We start from the raw sequence: 13,225 nt of genomic DNA, 5'->3' as shown, positions 1-13,225 counted from the left end.
ATCATACTGAATGGGCAAAAACTGGAAGCATTCCCTTTGAAAACTGGCACAAGACAGGGATGCCCTCTCTCACCACTCCTATTCAACATAGTGCTGGAAGTTCTGGCCAGGGCAATCAGGCAGGAGAAGGAAATAAAGGGTATTCAATTAGGAAAAGAGGAAGTCAAATTGTCCCTGTTTGCAGATGACATGATTGTATATCTAGAAAACCCCATTGTCTCAGCCCAAAATCTCCTTAAGCTGATTAGCAACTTCAGCAAAGTTTCAGGATACAAAATCAATGTACAAAAAATCACAAGCATTCTCATACACCAATCACAGACAAACAGAGAGCCAAATCATGAGTGAAGTCCCATTTACAATTGCTTCAAAGAGAATAAAATACCTAGGAATCCAACTTACAAGGGATGTCAAGGACCTCTTCAAGGAGAACTACAAACCACTGCTCTATGAAATAAAAGAGGATACAAACAAATGGAAGAACATTCCATGCTCATGGGTTGGAAGAATCAATATCGTGAAAATGGCCATACTGCCCAAGGTCATTTATAGATTCAATGCCATCCCCATCAAGCTACCAATGACTTTCTTCACAGAATTGGAAAAAACTACTTTAAAGTTCATATGGAACCAAAAAAGAGCCCACATCGCCGGGTCAATCCTAAGCCAAAAGAACAAAGCTGGAGGCATCATGCTACCTGACTTCAAACTATACTACAAGGCTACAGTAACCAAAACAGCATGGTACTGGTACCACAACAGAGACATAGATCAATGGAACAGAACAGAGCCCTCAGAAATAATGCCGCATATCTACAACTATCTGATCTTTGACAAACCTGACAAAAACAAGAAATGAGGAAAGGATTCTCTATTTAATAGATGGTGCTGGGAAAACTGGCTAGCCATATGTAGAAAGCTGAAACTGGATCCCTTCCTTACACCTTATACAAAAATTAATTCAAGATGGATTAAAGACTTACATGTTAGACCTAAAACAATAAAAACCCTAGAAGACAGCCTAGGCAATACCATTCAGGACATAGGCATGGGCAAGGACTTCATTTCTAAAACACCAAAAGCAATGGCAACAAAAGCCAAAATTGACAAATGGGATCTAATTAAACTAAAGAGCTTCTGCACAGCAAAAGAAACTACCATCAGAGTGAACAGGCAACCTACAGAATGGGAGAAATCTTTTGCAACCTACTCATCTGACAAAGGGCTAATATCCAGAATCTACAATGAACTCAAACAAATTTACAAGAAAAAAACAAACAACCCCATCAAAAAGTGGGCAAAGGACATGAACAGACACTTCTCAAAAGAAGACATTTATGCAGCCAAAAAACACATGAAAAAATGCTCATCATCACTGGCCATCAGAGAAATGCAAATCAAAACCACAATGAGATACCATCTCACACCAGTTAGAATGGCCATCATTAAAAAGTCAGGAAACAACAGGTGCTGGAGAGGATGTGGAGAAATAGGAACACTTTTACACTGTTGGTGGGACTGTAAACTAGTTCAACCATTGTGGAAGTCAGTGTGGCGATTCCTCAGGGATCTAGAACTAGAAATACCATTTGACCCAGCCATCCCATTACTGGGTATATACCCAAAGGACTATAAATCATGCTGCTATAAAGACACATGCACACGTATGTTTATTGCGGCACTATTCACAACAGCAAAGAGTTGGAACCAACCCAAATGTCCAACAATTGACTGGATTAAGAAAACGTGGCACATATACACCATGGAATACTGTGCAGCCATAAAAAATGATGAGTTCATGTCCTTTGTAGGGACATGGATGAAACTGGAAAACATCATTCTCAGTAAATTATCGCAAGGACAAAAAACCAAACGCCGCATGTTCTCACTCATAGGTGGGAATTGAACAATGAGAACTCATGGACACAGGAAGGGGAACATCACACTCAGGGGACTTTTGTGGGTTGGGGGGAGGGGAGAGGGACAGCATTAGGAGATATACCTAATGCTAAATGACGAGTTAATGGGTGCAGCAAACCAACAGGGCACATGGATACATATGTAACAAACCTGCACATTGTGCACATGTACCCTAAAACCTAAAGTATAATAATAATAAAAAAAAGAAATTAAAGAATTAATTTTTCTTCTTTCAGCCCTAATGAGAAACATGACAATAATGGATTCTTTTTCTTATAAGGTAAAATATAAAGTGCTTGTCATTTTCTTTAAACCTTGGGATTCAGAATTATTTCCTCCAGGATGTAGCTAGGCATTGTTATTGTTTTCTGTTTTCATTCATTCTCAGCACTTGGTAGGTCTATAATAATCTGAAGACTCATCAGATCTGCTTTTAGAAATGCCACATTTCTTCCTCCCTCCCTCTCTCCATCCTTCCTTTCCCTTCCCTTCCTTTCCTCTCCCTTCCCTTCTTTCCTCCCCTCCCCTCCCCTCCCCTTTCCTCCCCTTCCTTTCCCTTCTCCGTTTGTTCACTCCAATCTGTTCTCAAATTCTAGAATTCCTAGTAGAAGACATTTGACTCTTCAGATCGATTTTCTGTGTCTCCGCTTTCAACTCCTACTTTCTCTCTCCTATTTCTTTGGCACTAATCCCATGATTCCATCTCCCTGAATTCACTTATTCATTCACTTTTCACACATATCTCCCTTACCGTTTGCTGAAGTTCTGTTTGTTTTGTTTTATTACAAATTGACTTTGAATTTCCAAGATCTCAAATTGGTTCAAATTGGTTCTGTTTCCTAACATACAAATCGTTGTTATGCAAATTTATCATATATGAAATTATACAACATTCCCCTCAGCAGAGTAATGTACTTAATTGTAAAGTTTCCTTTTGCCTTTATTGTTTTCTCAGATTTTTTATATTTTGTACAAAGAACTTTGTATGATTATCTTTGTGCATGAAATGTCTTGTTTGAGTATCTGCTGATGCTTTATCTAGTAGCTATAACTTGTTACCATCTTAAGATACTGTGGGAAGGGTGCCATATATTTCTGAATGTGATATATTTTGAGCACAGTTTTTCTCCCTTTCCAAAGTTTACAACTGCCTGGGAAACTGACCTGACTCAGGTCTGAACTGTCCAAATTTGCAGTCCTTGGGGAGAGAGCGTGCAGAGAGTGGCAGAGCAGCCTCGCTAACCTGGAACATAATTGCTGGAGATTTCCGTTGCTCACATTTTTTCTGGCCTTTACTTGCTCTGTCTTCTCCCTCTCTACAGTCTGATCTTGCATATGTTCGTGCCTAAGATTTGCCATAGCTTTGTTTCTCTATTGGTCTTATTCCAACTCCTTTAGTACCTCCAGGAATTTCTCAAACATCAGATATGTTTACGGCTTCATTTTAAGCCAATGTTGTTTTTGATGGAATTTTAAGAAATCGTAAATATATTCTAATTTTTTTTCACTAATCTGTGTTGGGATGGTAGGTACATACAGTAGAATCTGTTTATTTTCTCCCAACAAATAACACTAGATTAGCTAGGGCTCCACAAGAAGAGAAAAAAGAAAACGTACCTTAACCCCTACTTCATGTCATGCAGAAAGAAATTAATTCAAGATGTTCAGTAGATGTAATTTTAATCGACAAAATGACAAAGCTTGTATGAGACCACATAGCAGATTTCCTTATTACTTTGGAATAAGCAAGATTTTTCTGAAGTGAACACAATAAACTATTGATCATAAACTGCTTTCTATAATATTTGCATAAGATATAATTACTAGAGCATTAAAAAATACTGGCTATCTGAACAATGGAGTAAATTACTGAGATGAACTTCCAAATCAAGTGAGTCAACGTGAAAATTTAACAAAATAATCCAAAGCTTTAAAAATGCCCGGAGTAATAGTATTGCTAACAGAAGACCGTGGCATCTACAGAGGACAAAGGGAAACATTTATTTTTCATAATAAACAATCTGCAGATTGGGGAAGCATAACCTCCAGTACAAGTGAAGGTTTGCTCTTCAAAACAGAAAGAAAAGGTCTGGTTAAATAGGATGAGTCCTCTCCTTGGTGTCAAACAGGTCTATTTATGCAAATGAAAGATTCAGACATGTTCCGTTCTGATTGGCCAAAATACTTGAGCACTGATTGGGTGATTACCAAGCCCAAAACCCAAAGTCTCTCTCAGATGTTTTTTCAAAGAACTGCTTAGGAAGGTGAAGATTCCTGCCACAGTTTATCCTGGCACCCACAACAAGGACTGGGTTGACCTGATTGTAGAAAGGGGGATCCTGTGACACTTTTCCATCTTTCTGAGAACAGAGTACGTGGCCACTCCCACATCCAGTTGTGGCTGCCTGGTTCTGTTTTAACTTTGAGCCCCTCAGGTAGCCATTGGGAGTCCATTTTGTCTGTTGGCCAGAGACATAATTTAACAGTGCTTATGAGTGCAGAAATTTTAAATAGATGAAATGTGATCAAATTAAGAAATGGCTAGATAAATAGTGGCCGATAGTGTGATGGATAATGTGCAGGCTTTGTGGCGTGATCTCGGCTCACTGCAACCTCCGCCTCCCGGGTTCAAGCAATTCTCCAGCCTCAACCTCCTGAGTAGCTGGGATTACAGGTGCATGCCACCATGCCCAGTTAATTTTTTGTGTTTTTAGTAGAGATGGGGTTTCACCATGTGGGCCAGGCTGGTCTCAAACTACTGACTTCAGGTGATCCCCCTGCCTTGGCTTCCCAAAGTGTTGGTATTACAGGTGTGAGCCACCATGCCGAACCTTAATTAATGGTTTTTAATGAAGAGGTACAATGAATCATGGTCAAGTGGGATGCTTTCAGCTTTTGAAATACCTTAAAAAGATATAGGAGAAAGGATATATTAAAATTACAGTTTATTGTTAGGTAAATTAGTGGTGATAATTTTCTTTTCTCAATTTTTTCTTCCTATTAAGTGACTATTATTATTATTATTACTATTATTTTTGAGATGGAGTCTCACTCTGTCATCTAGGCTGGAGTGCCGTGGCATAATCTTGGCTCACTGCAACTTCCAACTCCTGAGTTCAAGTGATTCTCTTGCCTCAGCTTCCCAAGTAGCGGGGATTACAGGCACGCACCACGACACCTGGCTAATTTTTGTATTTTTAGTAGAGGCAGGGTTTTGCCATGTTGGCCAGGCTGGTCTCGAACTCCTGACCTCAGGTGATCCATCCACCTCGGCCTCCCAAAGTGCTAGAATTACAAGCATGAGCCACCATGCCTGGCTGTGACTATTATTTTAAAATTAAATTATAATATATAATAAAATTATGATGCACATATATAACATTCTAACTATATCCCTCTTTTAGTGGTCATTTCCCTAGACTTTATTTCTTATTATTATTTCCATATCTTGGGAGAAACAAATGTGTATTTTGAGTGCAAATAATGTTGTCAGATCTTTTCATTGGAAAATGCCTTATTTGGAAATCATCTAAGTATAATGACTGTGCTCCACCAGTTTTCTGGTCACCTTCAATTGCCAGAAGATTAAAAGAGAGAGGCCCAATACCATAAAGTCTCTTGCAAGTCACATATATTTTCAGTATGAAATACTATGCTCGTGTAAAACTTGGTAGTTTGGGTAAACTTTTATGTTGCATATGGATAGACAAAAATAATTACTTTATACTCCAAGTTCTTTTCAAACATTGATTTGATAACTGCTAGATAAATTATTTTGGAAGAATTTAGTAGATTTTCTCATTAGGATGCTGGTGAAACTTTTCTAACTAAAATTGGTTTATCAAAATTCGAATTAAAAATGCTGATACTATTTTAGCTTGGAAATGAAATCCCTCATCGTTTCCTTTCCACATAAAATGGTTTTAAGGCAGGACTGTTCCTGAATTGGTTTCAACTGAAGTGTCAATATGACAGCTATTCATTCCCAAATTGAGTGTGAGGGAGTTTTCTGTATGCAGAAATCACAAAGGAGTATTTTAAGAATTGGTTCCATGAGGCTTGGACTCTTCAGCATGATAAAGGATTTAAATTTATGGATAAGAGTGGAAAGAGAGGGAGGGCGTTAGGCAGAAATTTCTTTGGAAAGCATTTGCCAGACTAAGTCCGCCCACAGGAAACAATGGTAGGAGTATACCTCCTTCATCTCAGGCCAGCAAGAGCTGGTTGCAAGACCTTCAAAGGTATGTTCTGTGACAGAAGCAGGAGTAGTGATTAACACCCTGATAAAGCCGACATAGCCCACGGCAGAAAGGCAGAAGTGGCTGTGTGTGGCGTCATCTCCAGACTCTATTAAGGCAAGGAAATTTGCCTTTGTCGCATAGTTACGGGCAGTGTGAGGGAGAAAAACAACGTGGGGTCGTACTGAGTCTTGGCTTTTAAGCTCTCCAAGAGAGGCAGAGAGAATCTGTCAGCGAAAAACCAGAGAAAAATGTGATGTTCGTAGTGATTATATGAGATGTTCCATATGAATGTCCCGGGTTGAAAGGCATCCAGTTGAGCCAATGCAGGAAAGAGATCTCCAGGGAGAGGATTCACTGGAGAGGTAAAAAGTGCTGCCTAAGAAAGTGGGCTCAGCTCTTTAGGAAAACACTAGTTCAGGTGAGACATTTCTTATTCTGTTACAACTCTTTTTACCATTCTTGATCCCCACTCCCAAGCTTCACCAGACGCAAAAAAGGATCAGAAATTGTGTAGCAAGCTGGGGGTGGGTTGGAGAAGTTTAAGGTGAAGAAGCAAAGTGAAGAATCCATAAACTCTTTCTCTAAAGTCAGGCTGCCACTAACTGCAGGCTTAAGCAAGGGGAAGAGGAGGACAGTCTTAATTTTGAATGAAGGTAAGAATTGATTTTCATCTTGACAGAGGTGCTTTTCATCCTTTATCATCGAGACTGTATTTGAAATTTAAACTGACTACAGGACTGTCTAGCAGTTAAGGAAAGTATGCAGTTCTGGGTGTTGAATCGCATTCTTGCTTCAGTGGTGTATTTGTGAGACAGAATCAAGAGTTATTTTTATTCCAGGACACTTGCATAAGGTATTAATTAAGAAAAGTGTACACACTCAGGCTTGGTATTTGAAGGAACCAGCAAAGGTTCTTCGGCTTTAAGAAGGAACTCAGGCTTGGCATCACTGTGGCAGCAGATGCTGACTGCATGTTTGTTCCTTACCTGGCCTACCCCAGGGATTCACCTGTCTCTTAGCCCAATCAGGCAGTATCTTACTAATTTCCTTTGACACTAGGCTTAAATATAGAGTTAGCATCTTTGGTGGAAATAACTTATTGAAAATGTTGTTTTAGAGAAAAATAAGACTTTCTTTGCCTTGATTCGTATTTACGAGTCATTAAACCATAAAATGCCCTGCTAACATCTTTGACTTGCTCATTGCCTTCTGACATAATTCAAAGTAACATATAATTGAGAAACACAGAACCAAAAACCAAATGTGAATGATACTTTAGGTGCCGTTTATTGACTATGGGGTATGGGGTATGCTTCTTTCCAGAATGCATACATATGTGTAAACTTTCAGAATATAGTAATTGCAATTAAAATTTCAGAATTCCTACATTTTTCTTTTTCCTTTGGTAAATATTTTGAGAATGTTCAGGAATCTTTTTATTTGAAATCTAAGTTGTCTTTTTTTATTCTGAAAATCTTGCATTGTCATAGAAGTTGAGATTTTCTATAATGCTTTGCAAAAGGATAAAATTCTAATGCAGTCACTGAGGGAAAAGGGACACAACTGTGAAAAAGCGGTATGGCAAATTTCATCGGCTATGGTACATGCTTTCTACATTAGAAATAAACGCTTTCAGGGAAGAATATTTAAAAGAAATAACGTTATTTAAGAAAAAGTAATGCATGGAAGAAGGCATACTATCTACAGGTGGTCATTGAATATATTGAGTATATTTTATCACCCAGAAAACAATAATTGGATATCAGAATAATACATCTATTTAGAAGATTATTACATTTGTAAAAATTAGCTATATTGTAGAAAAAAATGCAATCCTTGTGGTAATTTGAAATCTCATTAAAAATCCCTTATGTACAGAAGGTAAATACACTTTTTTTGAGTGGTGCAAGCTCTAGCATCCATGAGTATTAGTTTCCTGAAGCTGTTGTAACAAAATCTCACAAAATGGGAGGCTCAAGAAACAGCAATTTATTGTCTTACAGTTTCCGTCTGAGATCAATGTGTCAACAGAGCCCTATTACCTCTAAAGGGTCTAGGAAAGACTCTGTTCTGGTAGTCTCTTGTGGCTTCTGGTCATTCCATGGCTTGTGGCAGTGTAATCCCAATCTTCACATGACATTTTCCCAGTGTCTTTATCTGTGTTCAAATTTCTCCTTATATAAAGTAACCAGTCATATTGGATTAGAAGCCTACCCTACTTCAGTATGACCTCATCTTAACTTAAATAATTACATCTACAGTGATCTTATTTCCATATAAGTTTATTTTTCTGAGGTATTAGGGGTTAGGACTTCAAGGAATTTAAAGGGGAGGGGTCTCAATTTAACCAACTATAACTTAATATGAACAAGAAGATGGAATGTCTCATGGGAATCATGACAGAATGCTGTGACTTTTACTTTTCCAAAATCTAGACAACAGTTGGATGATGTTGTAATAAAGAATGCTTCCAGATAAAACACAATTTTATACAGGGAAAATACCATCCACTTTAAATATGGATGCGCACATAACACACTCCTGGCTTACTGAGTTATTTCCTATTAGGAAAGATTGTTCTCTATAACAGAAAACTGCAAAGAAGTCAAGTGCAGTTTAATACAAAGGTGTGGATAGATCTAAAAGATTACATCTTTAAAGCTTGCACTTGTTGAGAAAAATCTACTTGACAGCAAGCAACGATATATGGACATCAACGATTCCCAATACTTTTGCTGTTGTTGTATACATTGTGGTTAAGTATTCAATAGTCTCTATACATTTTAAATGCTACATAATTCTAGCTGACTATTGCCACCCTCAAGCCCTATTCCTTTTTGGGCTCATTTGTAAATTCTTTTGTAGTCATTTGTTATCAACTGATTATGTGTGCATTCCCCAACTTTCCTAAGCTATACGCTGCAGCTTTTATGTCTTCCACTATGAACTGTCCTTAAAATCGCCAAACACACAACACTTCTTTTACATTTTGGCTGCGCTTCTAGCTATTCATAAAAATCCATTTCCATTTCTTGCTACACGCACAGCTGAATCATGTTTCTCATTCTCCTTTACACTTAGATTCAGCTACATCAGTGATTTCTAATCAATACTTTGTGAACAAAACTGCACTGTGCCACTCTCAGGTCTGTTTCTAAATCTGTCTAGTATGTGCATCTCCGTTTCTCTTTCTTCCGATGGACTGAGATGGAAACAACTCATAAGTGACCAAGAGCATACACGTTGAAGATCCAGAGTTCCAGTAAATCTGGGACTATCCTGATCTTTTACATAGTAAAGAAAAATGCTTCTATATATTGAATGATTTTTTATGGACCAACATGTTTAGGTCTATACCAGAACTAATGTACACGTAATCCTTGATATTTGTTGCAAACATAACTTCCTGTGTCTGTTGCATAATCAAGAAACAAACTTCCATGATGTGGAACAACTACATATTTAGTGTCAATGCAGTCTGCCTTATCCTAGCAAACATACAAATGGACTTACAAACATTGTTACAAACTTAACTTTTATTATCTAAATTCCTTGGTGATACTCCCAGGATATGTGAGTTGTTTCACTGTGCAGTTCTGGCTTATTTATCTACAGCTTCCTAAGTGTGATAGAAAAATCACTCCTCCATTCTCCATTGAGTTTTTATACCTGCCCCTGCCATATTGAAGTATTACAAGGGCTATTGCAGGGTTTGAGGAAGCCCTACATCTTCAAGTTATCAATGATAGCTTCTAGCCATTTCCTAACTTCTGGTTTTAGAGAATACAATCTCTGGTTAGGGAAGGAGGTGGTATTCTTAAGGAGGATTCAGACTGGTATGGTGGTTGTGGTTTGGCCAATTTTCCCTTGAGTTTCCCAAACTTCTGGGTTCATATCAGTCTTCCCTAGAAGGAGACAAAGAGTCTACCCTGGAGCCATAAGGATGGTAGTCCCCATATGGGCCAGAATATCCCTGACCAACACAGGAGTTGGGCTTTCAGACATGATTAGAAAGGTGTGGGTAAACAAGAGGTCTCCCCAGTTACAACTAGGGGGTTGGGAAGAATATTGCGTTAAAGGCTTCCTGAGACATCCCTCATGGCTATGCTAAGAGAGAAGGGGAGGCCCAGATTGGAAAGGAGTAGATAAATGGCTGCTGAGGTATGAAGGAGGAGTTCCACCTTCCTCCCTTTGATGTTCAGAATCAGCTAGTGCTCCTGGATGGTAGTGGTGGTCTGAACCATTGGAGCTGGAGAGAGCGGTCCCAGGACCCATCAGTCCTGATGGACCATTTGGGAGACTGGCTCTGGACTTGGTGACCTGCATTTCCAGGGACAGTTCACCGTTCAGCTGTCCCCATTGCAGATTTAACAGGGTTAAAGTGGCTTCCTCATGCTGCCTGGGCAGTCCTTCCTAAAGTGCCCTGGCTTGCCATATTTGTAGCAGTTAACAGGTGCATCTCAGTGATCCTGGGGCTTGTGAGCCTGCAAGGTGGCCATTAGAGCCTCTGCCTTTTTCTTGTATCTCCTCTCTCAGGCCTCCTCCTGATCCCTATTGTAAAAGACCAAGGTGGCCACTTTCAGGAGGTTCTCTAAAGTACTGCCTGGTCCCCTGGCCTGTTTATGCAGCTTCCTCCTGATATCAGGGGCTGCCTGAGTAATATAAACATATCCTTTAGGAATAGTTTTCCCTCGACAGAATGAGGAGATAGAAAGATATGCTTTACCAAGGCCCCTCTTAGCCTTTCCAGGAAAGCAGAGGGATTTTCATCTAATCCCTGGTCTGTCATGGATAGTTTGGAGTAATTGGGAGGCTTAGTTCTAGTCCTTTGTAAGCCCTACAATATGCACACCTGAAAGTGTTTTCTCCTCCATTCCCCCATTTCATCACTGGGGTCCCATTTAGGGTCCTCCAATGCTACTGCTATCCCTCCAACTGGATAAGACTCACCCCCTTCCCTGATACTTTATGAGATACAAAGCTCATCTCCAAATTCTCTGCCACTTATAGGGCAGCCTGCTTCTCAGCAGTCATCAGGATTTGATTCAAAAGTAACATAACATCCTTCCACGAGAGTTCAAATACTTGGGTTAAGTTCTGGAAAGCTTCTATCTAACTGTCAGGGTCATCTGATAACTTGCTAAGATACCCCTTAATTTGCCTTAAGTCCTTTAAGGAAAAGGAAACCTGTACCTTGATGGGACCATATTCCCCAGGCATTTCTTATAGGGGCAGGAGTGAGACTGAAATGTGCCTAATATGAGGATTTCTAGGATGCGGCAAGCTTGAGAGAGAACTTGGATAGGGAGGATGGGGTGGACCAGGAGGAGCAGGACTGGAGGGAGCTGAATCTCCCACTGGAGGCACCTCTGGGGTTTGCTTCCTTAGTCCCTTAGAATTGCCCTTGCAGCCTCTCCTGAGATGGCTGCTAGGAGAGCTGAATCAATCCTACAACCCTGGCGAAGGTCAAGATTACCTTGCAATGCAAAGGAAGCCTGCACATGTGGGACCTCAGACAATTTTCCTCCATGTTTACAGAAAAGGTCCAGATGCAGGATAGCTTTGAAATTAATGCTTCCCTCCAGAGGCTGGGGCTGTCCTTCCTGCAAATCATAATTCAGCGAAAGCTTTGGGCAAAGGAATATGAGGTGCTTTCTTTGTTTTGTTTTTTTTTGTTTTTGTTTGTTTGTTTTCCCAGTGTCTGAGGCTCAAAGGAGTTTCAGTGATTCAGGATGCACTCAAGAGGAGTGTAAAGACTAAAGATGGTTTGTTACCTCTATTAGTCCATTTTCACACAGCTGATAAAGACATATCTGAGACTGGGCAATTTACAAAGAAAGAGTTTTAATGGACTTACAGTTCCCATGACAGGGAAGGCCTCACAGTCATGGTGGAAGGCGAAAGGCATGTCTCACGTGGTAGCAGACAGGAGAAGAGAGGTTGTGCAGGGAAACTCCCTTTTTTAAAACCATCAGATCTCCTGAGACTTAATCACTATCACGAGAACAGCATGGAAACACCTGCCCCCATGATTCATTACCTCCTACTAGGTCCCTCCCACAACACGTGGGAATTCAAGATGAGATTTGGGTGGGGACATAGCAAAACCATATCATTACCCATCTGAGAGACAGGGAGTAAAAGGCATCCCTTCATTCCTTTCTCTCTTCCAGTGAAAACCCGTGGTATGTGAGGGAGAGAAAAAAAGGTATCCCTTCCTTTCTTCCCTCTTTTCCTTTCCTGAGTCCTGGTGGCCACTAGAGGTGCCACCCATGAATGTAAGTGCATCCTCCACTCATGAGCAGTAAGGCCTAATCGGTAGGGATAGTTGCGCTTACGTATGCTGTGCCCTAGCCTTCTGCTGTCAACTGCTTCTGGGTCCCTGGGATCTAGTTTTCTTTCTAAGGTTCCAAACCAAAGCTTGGAAAATACACTGCAGTGATGCTAAAGTGAAATTGTGAAGCCAGATCCTCCTCAAACGAAGGGAAGAAAGGGAGTCCCTGGAATTGGGGATCTGGCCTAATAAGATGCCTCCAAAGAGGAAAAATCTAATCCCTTGTATAGAAAAGCCTGCTGTATTCACAGGACTATGTTGACTCCTGACATGTTGGAAAAAAAACTTAAATGCAGGGGATGGAACGTGCCTGGAGGAAATAGCCTATTGTCCTATGCTACTGGGTTTCTTCAACAGGGAAAAGAAAACTCGCAATCACCGCATACTCCTTGCTTCGAAGAATAGACAGAAACCATGTTGTTCTAAATTACACTCCTGTTGACTGAGCCAAGTGCACGCCTTACTCAGTTACATTATTTCTCTCTCTGGTTTGCAACAAAACCCTTATCATTGCATATAAAAAAGAGATAGGAGCCATGACAGCCTCAAAAGAAAGGATAAAAATGACATAGAAAAGACTGGAGGTCCTAGTGCCAACACCCTAGTGGGCTGTCGGGGACTGGAGCCAGCCCAGGGGCCTTTGGATAACACCAAGGTATAGCTTCAGCCCAATACCTACAATTGCCCCAGGACCTCCTTCCCCTCCCACAGATGGCTGGACCTCCGTGAA

This window comes from Hylobates moloch, unplaced genomic scaffold, assembly GCF_009828535.3.
Source record: "Hylobates moloch isolate HMO894 unplaced genomic scaffold, HMol_V3 SCAFFOLD_18, whole genome shotgun sequence".
NCBI lineage: Eukaryota > Metazoa > Chordata > Mammalia > Primates > Hylobatidae > Hylobates > Hylobates moloch.
Note: the sequence above shows the minus strand (reverse complement) of the source record.